The 21,830-nt window shown below is 43.7% G+C and overlaps 1 protein-coding gene and 1 long non-coding RNA gene across 6 annotated transcripts in view; one reads left to right on the top strand and one right to left on the bottom strand.

Moving 5' to 3' along the window:
* The first annotated feature begins 2,895 nt into the window (after window positions 1-2,895).
* The window catches only part of OSBPL3 (oxysterol binding protein like 3), a 184,474-nt gene continuing 165,539 nt past the window's right edge, over window positions 2,896-21,830 (top strand). For 4 of the 5 annotated variants that reach the window (XM_050785414.1, XM_050785417.1, XM_050785415.1 and 1 more), the window contains exon 1: window positions 2,979-3,220. The gene's annotated coding sequence lies outside the window, so the exon portion shown is untranslated. Of the gene's footprint in view, window positions 3,221-21,830 lie in introns of all 5 variants that reach the window. The other variant, XM_050785413.1, reaches the window with a different exon arrangement.
* On the bottom strand, window positions 15,167-20,299 carry LOC126951363 (uncharacterized). Its single transcript, XR_007724445.1, has 3 exons — window positions 19,963-20,299; window positions 18,856-19,158; window positions 15,167-17,866 (listed from the first exon to the last, which is right to left on the bottom strand). It is a non-coding gene; the product is annotated as an uncharacterized LOC126951363 (long non-coding RNA).

The following is a 21,830-nucleotide window of genomic DNA, read 5'->3' as shown; positions in this document are numbered from 1 at the left end:
TGTTATGCCAGTGGTTCTCATGGGGGTGGGGATTTTGCCCTTCAGAGGACTTCTGGCAAAAGTCTGGAGATTTTTTGTTGTTACAACTGGGGAGGACAGGGTGTTCCTTGAATCTAGTAGGTGGAGGCCAGATATGCTGCTAAATGCACAAGACAGCACCCCTCCCCACCCCTTACCTCCAGCAGGAAAGAATTATCTTTACCTAAAATGTTAATAGTGCTGAGGTTGAGAACTCTGTATGCAGGAACTGTTTGCAAATGGATGATCAAACTCTTCCTGTAGTCCAGCAGGTACTTAATTATCTCCATTTTACAGACAAGGAAAGGTGATCACAGAATGAGGTGGTCATCATAAGACAGGAACTGAGGTAGTCTGATTCTAGAGGTCCTCAGTTTCCTTTACTATCAAAACATGCAAACTCAGGTAGCACCCGCTTACCTATTACCGATTTCAGAAGCTAAGACCACTGTGCCAAATGTGAAAAATTCCCACTGTGGTGGGCGTGTCTCCAAAGAGAAAAAGTATTTGTTCAACAGTTCAAAGAAGAGGGTCTCTAGGAACTCTTAATATGGAACCACTGATCTTTATTAGACATTCAAATCGTTATTTTAAAATAAGACTGAGAAGAAAGCTAATTTTAGAACATTAACAAGCTTTTTCAAGAATAATTAGCTCCGCGTGGGTTTCAACTTTTTTTTTTTTTTTCCTTTAGATTTTAGGAGCTGGAGAGCCTGGAAGCTTATTTAGGAGTAGAAGAGGAAATGAAACTATGAAAAGCCACAGTACAATTCCTCCTTTACTTGGGGACAAGGCACAATGTGAATAATTCTCTCATCCTGTCCAATTAACGCCTCAAGTACACACACACACACACACACACACACACACACACAAAGAGAGAGAATGTACACTCTATTATGATTTGATTTGGAAGACATTAATGAAAAAGCCCAGAACGGGATGCTAGTGTAAACAACAAAGCCCTATGCAAATAACTTCCTTTCCGATTGAAGGTTGGTCTCCTACAGAAAAACCAATGCTAAAGAAACAGGCGGAGAGGCTGAAGGTGGAGAGCAAAAGAAAAAGAAATAGCTTGAACGAGGAAGGGGATTGGCAGGAGGAGGGGAGAGCAAGCCTCTCTCAGAGAGGAATTATAGAAAAATGGAAGGTTTGGGAAAACCCAGTCTAAGCTGCTCCGGCGGCGGGGCTGGGCGTGGGCAAGGTGCCTCCTTGGACTGTCCGCGCGCCTGCCAGACACGTCCTTCCACTACCCATCGAGCCACCTGGCGCTGGTCGGGCTTTGCGAGGTTGTTTAGGAACCGCGGAGTCATTCGATTTGAAATCTTCTCCAATAAGCTTTTCCGTGTGCCGACGCAGGCGGCATGACAGTCGGTTTGCTCGGCAGCATCTCTGGCGCCTCCCGCCCTCGCCCGCCGCCTGCCAGATCCGAAACAGACAGTCCCAGACATTTCGCGAGGGGGATGGTTCCAGAAAGCAGAGATCTGAACGTGGTGAATGAAATGTGAACAGAATAGCTCCGGAAAGAGTCTCAGAAACCTTGAATTGGGGTCAGTTTGGAGACTGGAAATGCGACGAGCGCCTCAGGTGGTGGTTGGCAGGGGGATTTAACACTGTGGAGCCCTTTGTGCCAGGCGCCGAGCCCAGCGAGCCACGCGCGGTGCCCAGCTGGGTGAGGTCGGTCAGTTGGGTCTTCAGGCAGGCTAAATACCTTGTCTTTGCTATTCCCTTCGCCTGGAACGCTCTTAGCGAGACTGGGTGTGGCAGCTCCTTTCCCATGCTCAGGAATCTGGGTAAAAGTCACCCTCGCCTAGAGGCCCCTCAGGGTGAGCGCGCCATCACGCACTAAACCACTTTCGAAAGCTGGGCTTGGCTCTCCTCTCAGTACTAACAGTTCGTCAGCCTTTTATTTTGTGCATGGATATGTATATTCTCTTCTTTATTGTCTGCCTTTCCACAAAAATGCAAGACCCGTGAGTACAGGAGCCTGGTACGCCTTTCTCACAGTTGCAAGCTCGCAACTGCTCCTGGCACATATTAGGTGCTCAGTAAATGCTCACGCCCTTCCCACCCGCCACCTGCGGCACTCGACACATTTGCAGTCTGCAAACTGACCCCAAATCATCAGCTGCTTGCATTCATGCTAGGATCAAAGAAGGCCATTGGGCTAGTGGGAAGTCAAGTCGGGTAGACTTTCCCGTCTTTCAGGGAGATTTAATAGTAACGACGGTGCTCTCCCGACCCCCTACGCCCTTGCACATAAACTGCAGAGAACAAAATCACTCCGGCACGTATCTGCACGGCTGCCTCTGGAGGTAGGGTCACGGTCTCCGAGCCCCGGGTCTCACAATGATACTGTCCTTTGTCATCTCGTGCCTAGAGTGCTGCCTCCCCACGTATTTCCTCCGTTTTCGACGACTCTGCCTCAGTCTGACTTCCTCGGGAGGTAGAGTTCTCCTAGCCTGTGCGAACGCAAGGGTCCCCTGGAGCCTTCTTCGTAAACCTGCCCCTCCCACTCTGCCTTCACTTCTTCCTCCTTCCCTGGCCAGGAAGAGCCACTCGAGGAACATTTACCGAACGCCTACAGCTAGCAGGCACCGAGCTGGACCGCCGGGAGCCTCACTACGTGCCACGCCGCAGCACTCGCCTACCTCCGCCCTCCCAACCCGTCCGAAATCCGGGATCCCTAGTCCCCCGGCTGCGTCATGGAATCCGCGGGCTTCTTCCGAGGGCATCGCCCCACCTCCTTCCCCAAAGGCGACTTATGATTGGTGGGAACGTGCGTCACTCTGCCGCCCTCCCGCCCCCTCGGGGCCCCGCCCCCGGGCCTCGCAGGCCCCTCCCCTGCGCTCCCGCCCCTGCGCCGCTCCTCTGGCTAATCGCCGGGCGGCGCGCGCCGAGAAGTTCTGGGCAAAGTACTCAGAACTGGCCGCGTGCTGGTGGCGCCCGCCAGCCGGCCCGGGAGAAGGGACCAGAGCGCGACGCGGCCGGTGCGCAGCGCGGCTCCGGCCCCGTCTGTCCGCGAGTGGCCATCCCCGCCCCCGACTCCTGCGGCCGGTGCGAGAGCTGTCAGCTGCACGTTGCGGGGAGACCGGAGAAGCCGGGTTGCCTTCTCCCGGGTCGCCTTCTCCCGGGTCTGTGCGCTAACCCCCGAGCCCTGCACCGGGGAACTAGGGAGTGTCTCCGGCTGCACAGCGCTCAGGTGAGTGGCGGGGCGCCTGCCTAAATGGGGCCGAGGTGTCGGGGGGCCAGGCGGCGGCGCGGGCTCGGAAGGGCTGCGGTTTGGGGGGCGCCGCGGGTCTCTGCAGAACCGGGGTCTGCCCGTGTCGGCCGGGGAGGATCCGGCCCTGGGGCAGACCGAAGCCTGGGAGCTCGCCCTCGGTGCCGGCTGAAGCTCCCGGGGAGGGGGGACCCGGGTCTCACCCACCCTAGGGCTCCGTCCCTCGAGGGACGACTCAGAGGATTGACCGCCAGGAGGAACCGAGCGCAGGGGCTGGAGCGCAGGTGCGGGAGGACGCGGCGCGCGGAGCTGTCCTGGGCAGCGGGGAGGCTCTGCGCCGGGGCTGGAGGCTCAGGAAGCCTGGTTAATTGGGCGGAGCGCGACGCTTTACCACATCCGCGGGATGGGGCGCGCCGGTGAGACTGAGACAACGCTCTCGGGGCAGGCGCTCCGCTCGCCCGCCTTCCCAACCGCGGCTTGCCCAGATCCCCCGTGCCGGGCTGGAGGCCCAGGGCACGTTCCTTTCCTTTCTAAATTTACGTATTCATCAGCTTTCTGGCCCCTTCTGGAATTTTTTTTCTTTTGACTTTCCAATTACTACTGGTCAGATCACCTTTAGGCTCACCCTAACTCTTATCTCAGTGTCTTTCACGTTGGTCCTTTCCCGGAGGCCCTGCAGCAGAATCTTAGTTCAGGGTCTTAGGGACTTAATGTACTCTTTCTGAACATTGTCTGCAGTTGGGTTTTCCTATCTCTGTCTCTGTTTATTCCATGGTCAGGTAAATTCTTTAAGTACTGTCATCATAAGCCAGATACTCCCAGGCAGCCCCTTAGCACTGCCCAGCTTCCCGGGGAGCGTTCCTAGCCTCTGGAGTCGCTGATGGGCACTGTCGTAGGTCGTCCAGATACTTCTTAAGCCGGGGCGCGCCGCCCCTCCTTCGGCAACGCAACTTGCTTGCTGCCTCCTGCACACTTGTGCTTGTCCTTCTCCATCTCACAAGCCACCAGTCTCCTCAGACGGGACTCTTGGAGCTGAAGGGACTGTGAAGTTGTCGGTTTCCATGTGTCTGCGTACTGCGCAGAGGTGCTTGAGACCCTTCGGGGTTGCTCTGACCCTCAGAGTTTGAGTATTGGGATGAGGGCATTTAGAAATGTTTTAAACTACAGCTGCAAAAGAGATACTTCCACAGATAGGTGAAAGCGAAGGCCTGGTTTCTCATCATCTACACTGTACCCCGCAAGTATCATACAAGGTGAGGTTCTCCTGGCTAAAGGAGGTCAGGCAGGCCTGGGCTTGTATGCATCCAAGCTAAATGACCCTCCCGTCTAGCCAAGCCACGTCACCTGTTTGCTGTTGCTCATAGAACTTAAATTTCTCCCTGAAATTGTCTCCTTGGATTATTGTGTTCTCTCTCTTCCCTCATTAGGATGTAAGTACCAGGAACGCAGAGATCTTGTCTGTCTTGTTCATCACTTGATCCCCTGTGTCAAGAACACACAGTAGGTTTGCAATAAACATTTATAGAATGAATAAATGAAACCTTCTCTGTAAATATGAGGAATGAGGATTTCATAGCTGATTTTGATTTTCATCTTTATCCTTAATTTACTATTGGGAAAATTAACAAATAGCAATACTAGGAACTTTTGTAGATTACCTCATTAAATTTACAGAAGTCTGTTAGCTAGGTATATTTAACCAGATGGGAAATTGAGGGTCCAGCAGGTTAACCAGTGTTGCCAAGGTTATCCTGGCAGAACTAGGATTCCAGCTCATTTTGTCTCTATTGTGCTGGACCTCTTCCAATAAACTAAAATGTGGTTTCCACCATTACAGCTAATAGACATTTAGCTTTATTTGTATCAAAAGCTATGGCTTAGCCAAAAGATTTACTGTTTTCTTATTGAGATATATTTTCAGTAATCGCTAATAGTTACATCATAAGCCACATATTCCCAGGCTGCTGCCATAAGCTGTAGTTTTCTTTCTTTCTCTCTTTCTTTTTTTTAAGACGGAGTCTTGCTCTGTCGCCCTGGCTAGAGTACAGTGGCATGATCTCGACTCACTGCAAGCTCCGCCTCCCGGGTTCACGCCGTTCTCTTGCCTTAGCCTCGTGAGTAGCTGGGACTACAGGCGCCCGCCACCACGCCCAGCTAGTTTTTTGTATTTTTAATAGAGACAGGGTTTCACTGTGTTAGCCAGAATGGTCTCCATCTCCTGACCTCGTGATCTGCCCGCCTTGGCCTCCCAAAGTGCTGGGATTACAGGTGTGAGCTACCGTGCCCTGCCGGTAAGCTGTAATTTTCACCATCTTGCTGGGCAGTATTGTGAGGTTATCTCCATTTTTCAGGTGAAGAATTGGAAACCGAGGTTTAGGAACTTGCCTAAGGTCACCAATAAATTGCTGAGCTAGATTTTTTAATAGTCTGACTTCAATTCTTGCCCCATTATTTAATTAGATGTTAACTCATGATAGAGTCCAATGATACAAATATTAAAACCATCTGAGATTGGGCTGTAAACTTTCTGGTGCCAATATCAAGTGTCTAGTTGTACTGTTTTCAGAATCCTTGAGACTCTTACTGCCATTGATTTTTGTGGTTGCGTTTATGGTTTGTGGGCTTGGTAGATCGGGGACTTTTAATCCAGAAGGAAAGGAAATCCTCCTTTCATCTAAATCTGGAGATATCTGATTGGTTTTACTCACTGTGGTAAGTGAACTCTGAAGTAATGCTTTATACCTCTTAAAGAAAGTGCTGGGAAACCAGCTAGTTCCTCTGTTGTCTAATGCAGATTGGAGAGTTAGAAACTGCTACTAATTCCAAAAGCTTCTGCAGTAGGCTTTCAGTAAAACAACTACATTTCAACTCTCCACTCTTGCACTGACACTGAGGGTGAAAAGTTGGGGAGGAGTGGCATGGGTACCACCTAAAGGGCTCATGGCAAAATGGGATGGGGAAGGAATTAGTGATTCCTTCTTTCTTCTACTTTATTCCAGTTTGGGTGCTGGTGTAACATTTCCCCCGCATAAGGGTCTAGATAATGCAGTTTTATTTATAATGTAGTTCTCAGCAGTACTGTATTTTCCTATTTGTTAATTCTATTTCAAGAGTACTCCAGGAAGGGTTGGAGAACCCTGCAACCTAGAATGCCTGAGGAAGAGATTGAGGTGTAGGACACTAGGGAAGATGGAAACTGTTAGGTGGAAAAAGTCTTCCATGCATAATTGAGAGTTGTTTATGGTTCTCTGCACATTCCTTTCCTGTCTAAATTTACATATTTATCAGCTTTCTGGCCCCTTCTGGAAATTTTTTTGTTTTTTGTTTTTTTTTTTTTTCCAGTTACTACGGTTCAGATCACCTTCAGGCTCACCCTAACTGTTGTCTCAGTGTCTCTCACATTGGTCCTTTCCTGGAGGCCTTGTAGCATCTTAGTTCAGGATCTTAGGGACTTGTGCATTCTGTCCTAACATTGTCTACAGGTGGGTTTTCCTACCTCTGTTTTCCTGTCTCTGTTTTCTTTTCTTTTTTTTTTTTTTTGAGATAGAGTCTCGCTCTGTCGCCCAGGCTGGAGTGCAGTGGCCGGATCTCAGCTCACTGCAAGCTCCGCCTCCCGGGTTTACGCCATTCTCCTGCCTCAGCCTCCCGAGTAGCTGGAACTACAGGCGCCCGCCACCTCGCCCGGCTAATTTTTTGTATTTTTTTAGTAGAGACGGGGTTTCATCCTGTCTCTGTTTTCATGGTCAGGTAAATTCTTTAAGTACTGTAATTATGTTGTTAAAAATTATTGGGTGGCTTATATAGTGAATAACATTAATAACAGTAGTAACAGCTGCTGAACTTTTATGTGCTGGGTGCTGTCATACGTTCCTGTACGTGCATTATTGCATTTATTCCTCAGGGCAGCATCAAAGCAGGCATTGTTATTATACCTCCAGTCTCCAGATGAGGCTAGGAAAAGTTAAGTTCACAACTGCTTTGCAACTAACATATGGTGGATCTCAGACTCAATCCCCAAGTTATTTTCTCTACTTACTTGCACATAGATTCCTTAGCCGGAAGTCACGATCCAGCAGACTGGGCTCAGCTTTGGCCTCATCCCATCATTCCCCAACCCTGTGAACTGGTAGTCTGAGTTTTATTAATCAACAAAGGATTTTGCCTTTGTCCCTGCACTCCTGTTGCCTAGAAAGCTCTCTGGTCTCTCCGTGTGAAAACCTAAGTCTTTCAAAGCTGGACTCATAAACTACTTTTGTCAGCATAATCTCTCTAAACCCAATTTCCCAGAGCATTTGTTTTTTTAAAATATGAGAAACTTCCCAGTTCAGTTTCTGATCACAAAGTATGTTGCTGGTGTCCTTCCTTCCTTCCTTCAGCACTTCTTACCTTTTATCTTCCCCTATTCCTCTCACCCTGTTGCCTCCTGTGCTAGTAATTTATTCAAACTTACTGCTTCCTTTACTAGATTTTAAATGCCTTGAAGGCAGGGTGAATGTGTGTTCCTTAGGTTTCTATTCCTCATGTCACTAAACATGGTGTCCTATCTATAGTAACTGTTCAATTGAAAAAAATATTAATTATATTTGCTTGCATTTTGTTAGAATATTCTGTGAAAAGGTAATTGGAATGTGACATTTTGTTTTCTAGTTTTCTAATTTGTTTTGATCCACAGTATTTTATGCCATCATCATTTTATGATGAAGCAATAGAATATGCCATCATCATTTTATGATGAAGTAATAGAATTTCTAGTTAAATCCATGAAAAGCACCTGTTCTGGTTGCTCTCATCTTTGGACCAAGGAGATATTGCAAGGAGATCTCAAATTCACACATATAATAATCATTGTCTGTAGAATAAATATTTTGCCTATGTTATGTACTATTTTTTCATATCTATGGTAATGCTGTTAATAAAAATGTACTAAAATTGTTATGGAATTCAAATGGAATTTTTGTGAATATTTTATGGATCAATGAATATTTCACATTTTAAAGCAGATTTGCAAGGCCCTCTCTGAATCAGCTCCTGCTTCCCTGTCTAGACTCATAGCTCACCACTCACTATTGAGACACAATTCACATATTATACAGTTCATCCGTTTAAAGGTACAACATTTAATGGATTTTAGTATATTCAGAGTTGTGCAACCATCACCATCATTTTAAAACATTTATCACCCGCTAAAAAACATTTGCACCCATTACCAGTCATTCCCCATACTGCCCGTCCATTCCCCCAGTCCCCACCCACTAATCTACTTTATGCCTGTATGGATTTGCCTATTCCGGACATTTCATATAAGGGGAGTCATATAGTATGTGGCCTTTTGTGTCTGGCTCCTTTCACCTAGTATGTTGTTTTCAAGGTTAATTTCTGTTGTAGTGTGTATCAGTACTTCATTCCTTTTGATTGCCTAGTAATACCCCATTATATGTATATACCATGGTTTTATTTATCTATTTGCTAGCTGATGGGACTGGCATTTCTAAAAAAAAGTTTGATTCTAATGCGACCCTAATGTGTAGTCCAGAAGTTCCTTCGAGCCCTGTTTGCTATTTTATCGTGGAGCTAGAACAGAACCTGGCACCAGATAGATGCGTAATAAACATTCAAATGACTGCAGCATTTTACTAAAAGTGTAACTCCTATTATGTTGCAGTCAGCAGAACGTCTCGTCGTTAAAAAGAGGTCCCCATAGTTGATTTTTTAGATACTGATTTGAACAAACCAACTGTTAAAAAGAGTCAAGGAACTTTGAACATGGCTGCAATGCTACAGTTTTTAGGATTTGCTTTGAAATAATCTGGGGGTGAGGAGGGGGAGTACGGAGGAAGCAAGGCTGTCCGTGAGCTGATATCAGATCAGTTGAGGCTGGGTGATGAATTCTCTATCTGTGGTGTCTGCTGAGCAGCCATTGGTCGCATATGGCTATTCAGCCTTTAAAATGTGGCTAGTCCTTACTGAGAAGTGCTGTAAGTATAACACACACACTGAATTTCAAAGACTTAGTATGAAAAATAAAGTAAAAATACCTCAATTTTTAAACATCACATGTTGAAATAATATTTTGAATATATTGTAATAATGTGTAATTAAAACTAACTTGTTTTCTTTTACTCTTGGTCTACTTAAGAAATTAAAATTACATCTATGGCTCCTATTACATTTCAGCTGGGCAGTACAATGCTATACTTTTGTATATATTTGAAATTTTTCATAATAAAAAGTTTAGAAATATCAAAGGCATCTTTTAAAAGTCTAGAGTATAATATTTTTATAAAGAATTCCTCTGGTATGAAAGGATTGGAAAATATTGATTTTTTTCAAAGATGCTTCTTTGCAGAAGCTTATAGCAGGCAGGCTATAGCCTTCCAATATCATTCCTGGACTTATTTAAGCTATGTGAACATTTAAAAATTCTTTTATAATAATAAATGGAATAGCAGTGTGACGAATTGCTTCTTTGGTTATTAATCTAAATGATTTTGTCGTGAAGTTGATGAAATATTTCCTTCATCTTGGAAAAATACAGAAGACTCAGTGGTGATTTCCTTGTTCTTAGTCACATTGTTTGTACCCCTGAAATTGAATTTTCTCTGGACTTGGTTTATAACCGCCTCTCCCTAAGTCTGTTGTTTGAGAGCTAGAATGTGGTTGTTTCTAGATGCTCCAAGGCCCCTTGAGTAAGAGTGGAATATGATTCTTAGGGAACAATAATAATCATGTGTGGGTTTAAAGCCAAGAAGCAAATTTCTTTCATAAAAATTTCTTTAGATGAAAATTATGTTGCTGTCTATATGTCTGTGTTTACTTATGAAAAAAATATCTGAGGTAATCAACCCAGTTCTCTGAGCAAGTGTGGGCTGGATGAACAATCTTAGCGGAATCCTCATCTGTGATTTCTCAGATTGCGTGAGAGTAGATCTGAGTTAAAAAATAGCTTAAATGTAAAGCAGAACAGAATCAAATTGCAATGAGCAATCCAGTGCGGGATTGGCAGAGGATCCCTGAACAGTTACTATAAATAAAGTTTGCTATTTTGTTTACCCTCTACAGTTAAAATACTAAAATCTTTATTTTTAGTATTCTGTGGGTCATATGCTTTCCTTAATGTAACATTTCTCCAAACATGTATTAAAATGTAGTATTTGTAAAGATTTCCACCTCCACTTTTAAAGGTTTTCTGTCTTGATATAAAATATCGTAATGGTTACAAGAACTTTAAAATTATAGTTTACATCTTATAAAATATTTTTCCATGGCCGGGCGCGGTGGCTCAAGCCTGTAATCCCAGCACTTTGCGAGGCCGAGACGGGCGGATCACGAGGTCAGGAGATCGAGACCATCCTGGCTAACACGGTGAAACCCCGTCTCTACTAAAAAATACAAAAAACTAGCCGGGCGAGGTGGCGGGCGTCTGTGTTCCCAGCTACTCGGGAGGCTGAGGCAGGAGAATGGCGTGAACCCGGAAGGCGGAGCTTGCAGTGAGCTGAGATCCGGCCACTGCACTCCAGCCTGGGCCACAGAGCCAGACTCCTTCTCAAAAAAAAAAAAAAAAAAAAAAAAATTTTTCCCTCCCCAAGTAACTTGTGGTGGACAGTCATCTGAAATGTTTAGAAGCTAAAGCTAATATATATATTTTAATCTACATATATGTATACATATGTGTGTAGATATTTATGTATGTATATATTTTTTAATCTCAGCAACTCCTATTTGAAGCAGATGCCTCCCTAGAATTAAAGCATGCACTAAGATTTTTGCTCATACATTTCACAAATATTTATTAAGCACATGCCATGTGCCAGACACCAGGCTAGGTGCAGGGGATGTGGTGATGAATTGAACAGATGTGGAAACCTCCCTTCAAGGAGCTTACAGACTAGAAGGGGGTGTAGACATTAAAGAGTTGCAGAGTTCATTAATTACAGTGGGGAGATGTGGCTCAAAGGGAGTGAGTCTGGCTTTTAATTGGGACCCTGGAGAGAAAAGTTTCATTGTTTTTGTAAGTTGTGATTCAGGCTGCTGAAGGAGGAGAAAAGAGAATGTGGCTGGGGAATCCTCAAAGGAGGATGAGAGGAGCAGAGTCCTGCCCTTTTGTGTCTGTCTGCCATTGCTAGGGGCCATGTAGAACTGAGTGGGAGGAGGCCTTAACTCCTCTTTTGAGGTTTTGAATTTCTCTCTCTGGTGCGACACACCGGTTTGTTTATTTGCTAATGGGAGTTGAATCCAAAGTTGAGTTTTTAACACCTTTGTAGCAGAAACAGAATGATACCTAACAACCTGCCCTCCAGCATAGCCCTGCATGTAGCTTAAAATAACTTGCTGGCTGGTTTCTAGTGTAGCTCAGTTGTCTGGCATCTGAGGCAAAGTGGGTTAGCGGTATGTGAAGCCTAAAAGAATACAGGGAAGCCCACTTGAGTTTTTCTCAGGTGTAGGGCTGCTTCGTGCAAATTCCTGGTGTATACAGAATTAACCGAGGTTTCCTTCAGAGCTTGTTGGAGTTATTAGGGAAGGGGAAACCATCCTTCCTTTGAAGGTGGAGCTAATTAGGAATAACAGTGATAACAGTGGCAGCCAGTAGCTGTTGGGCGCTCCCCATGTGCCAGGCTAAGTGCTTTACTTACACTACCTCTTTAGATCTTACAACTTGGGAGGTGGTTACTATCATTCCAATTTACCAGTGTTAAAACAGAGGCTGGGGGGCAGTCACTTGCTCTTTTCGTTTTTCCAGCATCCCTTTACCCTTCCTGATTTCCATTTGATAAATCACTTCTTGCCTCTGGATACATAGTCTGCTGGGACCAGAAGGAGGGGCCCCATTCCCCTCAGCTGTGGCCCTGTGAGCCAGGTCAGTCACATGCCTCTCTCTGGACTCTGGGTGTGGGAGGGTCATGGAGAGTCTGCTGCGAGATGTGTCATGGCCAGACCATCTGTGCATATAGCTTTGTTGTGGTGTAGCTTTCCATCCCACAGAGCTGTGCCCGGGCGTGCCTCTCCAGCCTCCTCTTAGTTCCTTGAACTGGTTTTTTTTCTAATACATGTTCTTTGGCTTCATTTACCAAATTGTTTTCTGTTGCTTCCACCCAAAGAACCCTGGCTATCCAGTCTTAAAGAGGGTGAAGTAGTTTTCCTGTGGTCACACAGAGAGCAAGCAGCAGAACTGGGGTACAGTTAGGTCATTCAGCCTCTACTGCCAAGCCCTTGACCAGAGACCTCCTCTGTGTGCTGAACAGCATTGGACTGGCAGTCTGAGGAACAGAGGATGGATGTAGTTCCTGTGATACCTGCCTCTGGGGCCTTGGGCCACTGCCTCTTTGAGCTGGACAGGGTAGATGGGATGAAATCTATACATATCTAAGTGACACCCAGTTTGAGAGGATTTTCCTGTCCATGAGACTTTTGGACACATTTTGTCCCGGTTTTCTAAAGGCTTTTACTTTGAGGTTTGAGGAACGGTCTGAGGCAGTGGTTTTCAAAGTATGACTCCAGGAGATGTATCAGTGTCACCTGGGAACTTGTTAGCAGAACTTAGGTGGGGCCCAAACCCATAGAATTGGAAACTCTGGGGGTGGAGTCCAGAAAACTGGTTTTAGCCCTTCAGGTGATTATGATGCACACTAATGTTTTAAGCCCCAGACATTTTCGTTTTATTAAAAACAATTTGTTATGTACAAGGTGCTACCTAGAAGCAGGGAGCAGGCAAAGTTAATTAACCAACAGCCCCTGACCTCAAAGAATATTCACTTCAGTTCGGGGTGTATACGTTTATAGCACTCCTCCTTCTCCCTACAATTGTGTTTTTTATATTTACATATCTGTCTGTATCTCTATATATCGATCCATCTTTTCTCTACTTATATAAACAAGATACTAAAGTGCCATAGGAGCTCAGGAGGAGTTAGGGAGATACTTTTGTAGAGAAGTGAGTGTTTGAGACACGTCTTGAAGAGCACATAGAATTGAGATAAAGAAAGGGATGAAGGGGCCGAGTGCGATGGCTCATATCTGTAATCCCAGTACTTTGAGAGGCTGAGGCAGGCAGATCACCTGAGGTCAGGAGTTTGAGACCAGCTTGCCAACATGGTGCAACCCGGTCTCCACTAAAAATACAAAAATTAGCTGGGCATGATGGTGGGCACCTGTAATCTCAGCTACTCGGGAGGCTGAGGCAGGAGGATCACTTGAACCTGGGAGGTGGAGGTTGCAGTCAGCCGAGATGGTGCCACTGCACTCCCTGGACGACAAGAGTGAGACTCCATCTCAAAAAAAAAAAGGATGAAGGGAAAGGTAGGAAGGATGTTCTAGGCAGAGGTGGTAGGTAGGATGAGCCAAGGCATAACATTTTGAGAGTTGATGGACTATCCAGTTTGATGAAGAGAAGGACTGTGTAATGGTGAAAAGTAAGAGCATACAGAAATGGAGAGGTAGATTAGGGCCCAACTGGTGTAAGTCCTAAATCCTATAGTAAGTCCAAAGACTATTCTGTAAACAGCGAACAAGGAGGTGACATGGTAAGAGCTATCTTAGTGGAAAGTGTTCTGGTGGTGACAGAGAAGGGCAGAGGCTGGGAGTACAGGCACAAAGTGATGAGACCTGAACTGGGATGGTCACAGTGAGAGGAGGAAAAAGACAGATAATATCAAAATACTGGAAAGTTACAATGATAGCCCCTAGAAACTAGGGGTTGGGAGTAGGGTTGAGGGAGAAAGCAAAGATGATTCCACAAGGGATAATAAGTGGTGTTGGTACAATCAGGCAAAAAATAAAATAAATTCCACATGGATCAAAACTTTAAAACAATTAGAAGTACGAAAAAATACAATACACTTTTAATAATAAGATGAAAAATCCTTTCTAGATAGGACACAAAATCCAGAAGCTATAAAACAAAAGATTGATTTATTTGATTACATATCATTTTTGCAGGGTCAGTTTTCAAAAATGATGTCAAAAGGCAATCAACACATTTAGGAAAGTAATTGCAATTCATATCACAAAGACCTACTTTTATCAGTATATAAAGAACTCCAACAAATCTGAACGAGAAAGGCCAGTTACTGTAAAGGCAAAGAGTTTGAACACATAGTTCACGAAATGGCATGCAGATGATTCTTAAACATATGAAAACTTTAACCTCACTCATAAAAAGAGAAAATGCAAATGAAAACTTCATTGAAATGCTATTTTTCACCTATCGGGTTGGCAAACATCACAAAATGTGATAATAGTGTTGGCAAAGGTTTGAAGAAACAGGTATTCTGTATACATCGTGGATGGAAATGTAAGTCGGTCCAAACTAGCGAGCCATTGGCAGTATCTGTCAAAATTGCAAATGCATGCACTCTTTGACTCAGCAATAACAGTCCTAAGAACTTTATCCTACAGATATGCAAAATTCACAAAATGATATATATGCAAAATTGTTTCTTGCAGTATTTGAATAAATACCAGATTGCAAGTAACTTAATTTTCATCAATAAGTACTGATTAAAAAATAATGGAGCTGTTAAAAATGAGGCAGCTCTACATTTTCTGATACGGAATGATATGTGAGATTTATTGTGAAGTTAAGAAAGTATAGAATATCCATATATATATTTTATATGTGTATATACATATACACATGGACATATATTCATACATATATGCACACATAGCTAAAACTGGTGGGCTGAGGCTGGTGCTGTGGCTCACACCTGTAATCCTAGCACTTTGGGAGGCCCAGGTGGGCAAATCAGCTGAGGTCAGGAGTTCAAGACCAGCCTGGCCAACATGGTGAAACGCTGTCTCTACTAAAGATACAGAAATTAGCTGGGCGTGTTGGTATGTGCCTGTAATCCCAGTTACCCCGGAAGTGGAGGCAGGAGAATCACTGGAACCCGGGAGGCAGTGTCTGCAGTGAGCCAAGATCATGCAACTGCACTCCAGTCTGGGTGACAGAGGGAGACTCCGACTCAAAAAAAGCAAAAAACCTGGTGTGCTGAAGCCAGTATACACCGGCATGTGGGAACCAACTGTACCTGACTTCCCAAGCCCTTGGCTGATTACTTCATGTTGGTAATTTGAAGCCAGCCACAGTGGGGTATTTACACCATGTAAATACAAGAAACGCAAGACATGAGAACATTTTTGTTTTTGTTTTTCCAGAGAGCTGGTTGATAAATGTTTAATTGTACTCACTGTATATATATAAATATAAAATATCTTTTGAAGGTTATAAAAGAGGTTGCTGTAACATCAGACTCTCCTAGGAAGGAGTAACGGAAGGCAGGATAGGTATGAAGTTGAACTTATACCTTTTGAATATTGTTCCATGTAAATGTGTTACTTACTTGGAAGTAAATGTATAAAGCAAACCAAAAAGTAACTGCAGAGTGTCAGGCCTATGTGACTGTGTTATTTCTGGTGCCATTGACTACTGCTGGGGAAAATAGGAAGATGAGTAGATCTTAGAGAAAGAGAATGCTTTTGGTTTTGAATATGCTGAGCTTTAAGTGTGTGGGTGGTATCAGTACAGACATGTCCAGCAATAGCTCAAGAGAGAGGGCAGAGCTGTTGATCAGTTCTAGGAGTCAGCAGTTTAGTTAAAATTGTGACACTTAAGGCAGCCCTTATCTGCATAACCTTTGAGGCAGGTCCCAGGAGAGAAAGGGGGAAGCATGTGGTACCTTGGGGAAGGTAAACCAAGAGATAGGTAAGGAAAGGGTAACTAGTCACAAAGATTGGAGGACCATAAAATAATAATGGTAGTTTCTTAAATGAAGTATTTGCTGGAAGTGAGACACTATTCTCTGTACTTTTTGAAAGAACATCATCTGATTTAATTCTCACAATCATTCTGTGGGGTGGGTACTTTTTCCATGATAACCGTTGAGTTGGGGAGGGTAATTTCAAAGAATAAACCAGGAGACATATCATGGGAAGGGTGTTAATAGAGCAGGACCTTGAAGTGTGATACAATTTCAAAAGGTAGAGAAATGGGAGAGAAGGACATTTCAGGTAGAGGGGAGTGATGAGCAAAGGTGGAAACGGTTATCACTTGCAGCTGTAGGGTAAGAATTCATGGGCACCCAAGGGTGGTACATGGCTACTTCATCCTGTGGTCATTGGAGAGCCACAGAATGTTTTGAGCAAGGTAGTATGTGTTAATCTGTTCAACTGGTAGTCAAATACAAATGTTAAGTGTTGTGTGATTGGAAGATTTCTGTGTGTACATTGTGGGAAGGAGGGATGATAGGAAACAGGAAAAATTACCATAAAAATTTGAGATAATGTAGATGGCCTGTGAATACAGATTTAGACTGTCTGCGAACAGGCATTGTGATGGTCTCTCAAGCTGAATTTGCCTGTATGGCAGTGTATTGCTTATCTTATGTATTAGTCACTTAGGGGATGTTTTTCATATATTTTCCAGAAGACTGTGAATGGGGAATAAGCAAAGGGGCGGTAAATAAAGAAATGATTATTTGTTGACATACATTTGTATGTATGTGATTTATATATGAGTTTTGCCTGGGAAGTAATGATCAGCCTCATGAGGCACACACAAGCCCAACCTCTTTAGAGAGGCACTGTGTTTGTATTAGCAGTTCTTTTACCTTATAAACATACATATACACAAACATAGTGTAAAATTCCACCCTAATTAGGTTTTCAGCTTAGTCTTTCTCTGGGCCAATGTCTTCTTTAAGTTTGTTTTGTATATGTGTCATTAAGGAATGATACAAATAATAGGGTGTCAAAAAGGAAAGTCTTTGGCCTAAACATCGCTCAGAAAAACGATTGCCTGGCCTTCTTCATGCACACCTGCCAATGCATCATACTTCTGACTTGTAATTCCTGTTTTTCTAGTCTTTCATCCTGTGGGGCAAAATAGCATTCCAGCTTGTTTGTTACTTTCAGTTCTGCATCGTTTGTTCCTTGATTAAGGGCCTGGAAGCCCCGCTTGTTTGTGGCATCCAGAGGTCTTATTTTCCTGCGTGTGTCTAGTTAGGTGTAGATAGATCTTGATATTAGATGACTGCCTTTTCCGACCCACAGATAAGATGCCTTTGTCTGACGGATGCTAGGGGCCAGAAGGGCAGGATGTGGGAGTTTGGTTTCTTTTGTAAAATGTGCAGTGTGTGGTCTCCACAGGTGCTGGATTTCTCTTCGTGGTTAAGAACTTCCCAGTCTGGGGAAAATACCCATGTTGTAGGAAGTGAGATCTGTGGGTCTTGCTGTAGCTAGTTAACTCAGGCTGAGGTTATAGCAAGTCATGGACCTCCCACATCCTTTTGAACAGTACTGTTTCTCCTTCTCTTTCTCAGAGGACTTGTGTGAGACTTAGCCAGGTGTCAATGGATGTGAAGGGGGTTTGGAGGAAACAAGGGCAAGGCAACATTCTGGCTGGGCAGGGAGCCAGCTGGAGGGGTGGGGCCACATGAATAGGACACACCCTTGAGGGCAATGGTTCTGAACCTCAGCAGTGTCAGAGTGTCCTGGAGGGACTGTAAAACACTGAGTTGAGTCTGTCGCAGTGGCTCCTGCCTATAATCCCAATACTTTGGGAGGCTGAGGTGGGAGGATCGCTTGAGGTTAGGAGTTCAAAACCAGCCTGGTCAGAATAATGATACTCAGTCTCTACAAAAACAAACAAACAAATTAATTATTTAATAAAACAAATTGCTGGTCCCCACCCCCAACAGTTTCTGATTTAGTGGGTTTCTGATTTAGTGGGACCTGAGATTCTGCAATTCTAATAAGTTATTAGGAGATACTGACTCTGTTTCACGGACCCCTTAGCAAATCCAAGCATTGGTTCAGTAGGCAAAAGACCAAGTCTTAACCAGCCTGGAGTCCATTCTGATTCCGAGAAGAATGAGAGAATTCTGGTTATTAGATTGTCATAACCCCCTTATTTTATATAACACTTCCACAATTGTAAATCACTTTAATATATGTTGCTTCTCACAGCAAAATAACCTTTTGAGGTAGGCAGGGCAGGTATTAACCTTGTGGGATGACTAAGGAAAATCAGATTGAAGACAGATGACTGACTTACCCTGGGGGCAAAAATAGCTTAGCTCATACTTGTATCTAGATTTTCTTACTGTAGATTTATTGCTCCTTCTACATTGTCTTTTTTCCTTGGAAAATACTACATTTTATTCAAATGATTTTTAGACAAAACAAAATTAGGGAGATGTAGAATCCTTTCCCTCATGCATTCACAGTAAATATTTTTTGAAGACATAATACAGAGCACATACTTATTGTTGAATAAATGAATGAATGGTTTCCATAACACACTAACTCTACTTCTGAACTCATGCACTTTAATGGCCCAGTAGTATCAATTACAAGTAATAAGAAAAGCACAATAAATTAATTAATACAACATGCGTATTAAAAATACTTCCCAAAACATTGCCTTTAAAGCTAGTAAAAGCTTAGAGATCATCTGCTCAGGTATTGCTCAATGTTTGTCCAACTTTACTTGTTTTAATCACAGCCCCCAACACAAAACAACTTTTAAGTTTAGAATAGTTTTAGAGGTAGAGAAAAGATGGGAAGATAGTACAAAGAATTCCCATATGCCCCCAGTGGTTTTCCCATTGTCAACATCTTACCTTAGTATGATACTTTTGTCACAATCAATAGACCAGTACTGTTGCAGTATTAATAACTAAAGTCTATACTTTATTCAGATTTCCTTAGCTTTTCCTTTGTGTCCTTTTGCCATTCCAGGACTCCATGTAGGGTTCTACGTTATCTTAGTTGCCATGTCTCCTTAGACTCCTCTTGGCTGTAATAGTTTCTCAGGCTTTCCTTGCATTTGATGACCTCGAGAGCTTTGAGGAGTATGGTAAAGTATTCTGTAGAGTATGTCTCCATTGGAATTGGTCTGATGATTTTCTTGTATTGGACTGGGGCTATGGGTTTGGGGGAAGAAGATTACAGAGGTAAAATGCAATTCTCATCACATCATATCAAGAGTATATGTTTTCAGAATGATTTATAGTTTTAGTCATGTTGACCTTGCTCATCTGGCTGAGGTAGTGTCTGTCAGGCTTCTCCACCATATGGTTATTTTTTTCTCCCCCTTTCCATACTATACTCTTTGGAAGTAAGTTGTTATGCATAGCTCATACCTAAGGAGTGGGGAGTTACACTGCACTTTCTTGAGGGCAGTGTAGCTACATAAATTATTTGGCATTCTTCTGTGAGTTGGATTTGTCTCTTCTCCATTAGTTTATTCAATCAGTTTTTTTAATCAGTGTGGATCCATTGATCTTTATTCTATACTTTGGATTATAATTTAGTAGTACTTTATTTTGTTGCTCAAGGTCATCCAGCTTTAGCTATTAGGAGTACTTTCGGTTGGCTCCTGTATCACTTTGACATAAGTCCATCATTGTGGATTTTTTTTAGCATGTCCTTACTTTTTGGCACTACAAGGTACTCAGGCTAATCTTGTATAGTCCTTGTCCCTCCTCTGCAATCATTTTTTTGTATGGGTAGTGTTGGTCTTGATCCACTAAATTGATTTCATCACCCACTACATGGTTTATTACCCACAGTGAAAAACACTGATCTGTTTCCACTCCTCACATGTTAAAGATAAGAAAATAGACACCTCAGAAGGTGAAATGGTTTATCTAAGGTTACGCCTCTTTGGTAGCAAATCCCAGGCTAGGACAAGGTCCTCTGAACTTGTAGTCCTGCCCCTTTTTTACCACTCCGTGCTGGCAGATTCCACCACTCAGAGTCTGATTCAGTGTACTCCCGTCTCACCCAGGTCATTTTGCATAGGCAGTCAGATGTGCACTCAGCTGGATGTGCTGCTGTCTGCCCTGGGCAGATATCAGCAAAAAGGGGAAAGTGGGCTGGCCGGATTCTTGGTGGAGGTTGCCATGGTAAGTCTGTGTTGCCTGGTTGGAATGGAGTTTTGTCAAGGTGAAACAATTACAGACGCCCAGAGTGGCACTGCTGACATCAGCATTTTGCAGTTGTGGTTTGACCACATGACTGGCCTCTGTGTTCTGGGGAAGTTGGCAGAAGAGAGGCTTTTAGAATCCAACACCCGCTTCTTTGGGTTCTCTTCCTTTCCATGGGGGAGGATGAATTCAAGAAAGAAGTGAATTCAAGCAGCAAACTCCTCAGATTTCACTTTATCCTGTGAACTCCTGACATCCACAAAAATAGAACTAAGCAGACAGGTTTTTGGTGTTCTAAAAGCCCAAACAGTCTGGTATTAGGATCAGGTGTGAAACATCAGTTATGCCAAGAAGCTTATTTTCTTTTGTGAGCGGAAATAATTCAGTCATCAAAAAGTTCTGAAGATGCAGGGAATAATAAGGGACAACCTTAGTTCATATTCATTTCTCAGAGTGTTACATTTCAAAAATATTTAAAAACGTTTTATTATAATTGAGGGTGGGCACTCTGGCTGAAGAATTATTCCTATTAAGGGTTTTAAAAGAATTCAGCAATGGTGCTGTATTAGGGCATTTGTCTGCAAGTGACAGAAACTCATCCAGCATAAGGACAATGTAAAAGAAAATTTATTGGCTTATGTTGCTGAAACGTCCAAGAGTAGTGCTAACTTCAGGCACAGCTGGACCTAGGGGCTCAAGTCATGCCGTTAGAGCCCTGTTTCTTGCCATGTCTTAGCCTGTTTTCACGTGACTTCGTTCTCAAGCAGGCTTTCTCTGTGTGTCTCTTAGCAGCTACAGGCTTGTTTCCTATATGCCCAGCAACTCTTAATTCTACAGATGCTTCTTGGCTCTGGTTGTTTCCACCTGGGTCATGTGTCTGATCCTGAACCAGCTACTGGGGCCAGAGTTGTCAGGGCTGTTACTGGCCAGGCATGGGCCAAGCGTTTTGTTTTGTTTTGTTTTGTTTTCTCTTCTCTTTTCTTTTTCTTTTCTTTTTCCTTTCTTTTCTGTCTTTCTTGTCTTATCTTTCTTGTCTTTCTGTCTTTCTTTATTTCTGACAGTTTCACTCTTGTCGCCCAGGCTGGAGTATAATGGCATGATCTTGGCTCACTGCAACCTCCGCCTCCCAGGTTCAAGTGGTTCTCCTGCCTCAGCCTCCCAAGTAGCTGGGATTACAGGCATGCCCTACCACACCTGGCTAATTTTTTATAGTTAATAGAGATGGTGTTTCACCATGTTGGCCAGGCTGTTCTCAAACTCCTGACCTCAAGTATTCCACCCGCCTCAGCCTCCCAAAGTGCTGGGATTACAGGTGTGAGCCACCGAATGTCTCTTTATTAAACAATAGAAAGGTTGATGTGCTGGTACCAAAATGGGGAGTTGGCTGGCCAGACAAAAATAATGTATGTCTGTCTTTTATGATGTTGTGAATAGTGAGGATAAATGCTTGATGAATGAGTAAATGGCCAGCTCAATGCTATCCATACATTTGTTTATTTAGTCCTTTACCAAGTTATACTCATATATTGTATGGACTTTTGAGCCCTTTTAGAGAGATCTCCTTGTTTAATGCACTATGCTGACTACCAGTCCTTGGTGGGCCCTGTCTTAGTGTGTTCAGACCGCTATAATAAAATGCCAGAAATGGGGAAGTTTATAAACAATAG

This window comes from Macaca thibetana, chromosome 3, assembly GCF_024542745.1.
Source record: "Macaca thibetana thibetana isolate TM-01 chromosome 3, ASM2454274v1, whole genome shotgun sequence".
Classification (NCBI taxonomy): Eukaryota; Metazoa; Chordata; class Mammalia; order Primates; family Cercopithecidae; genus Macaca; species Macaca thibetana.
Note: the sequence above shows the minus strand (reverse complement) of the source record. Positions and strands in the feature narration are given on the sequence as shown.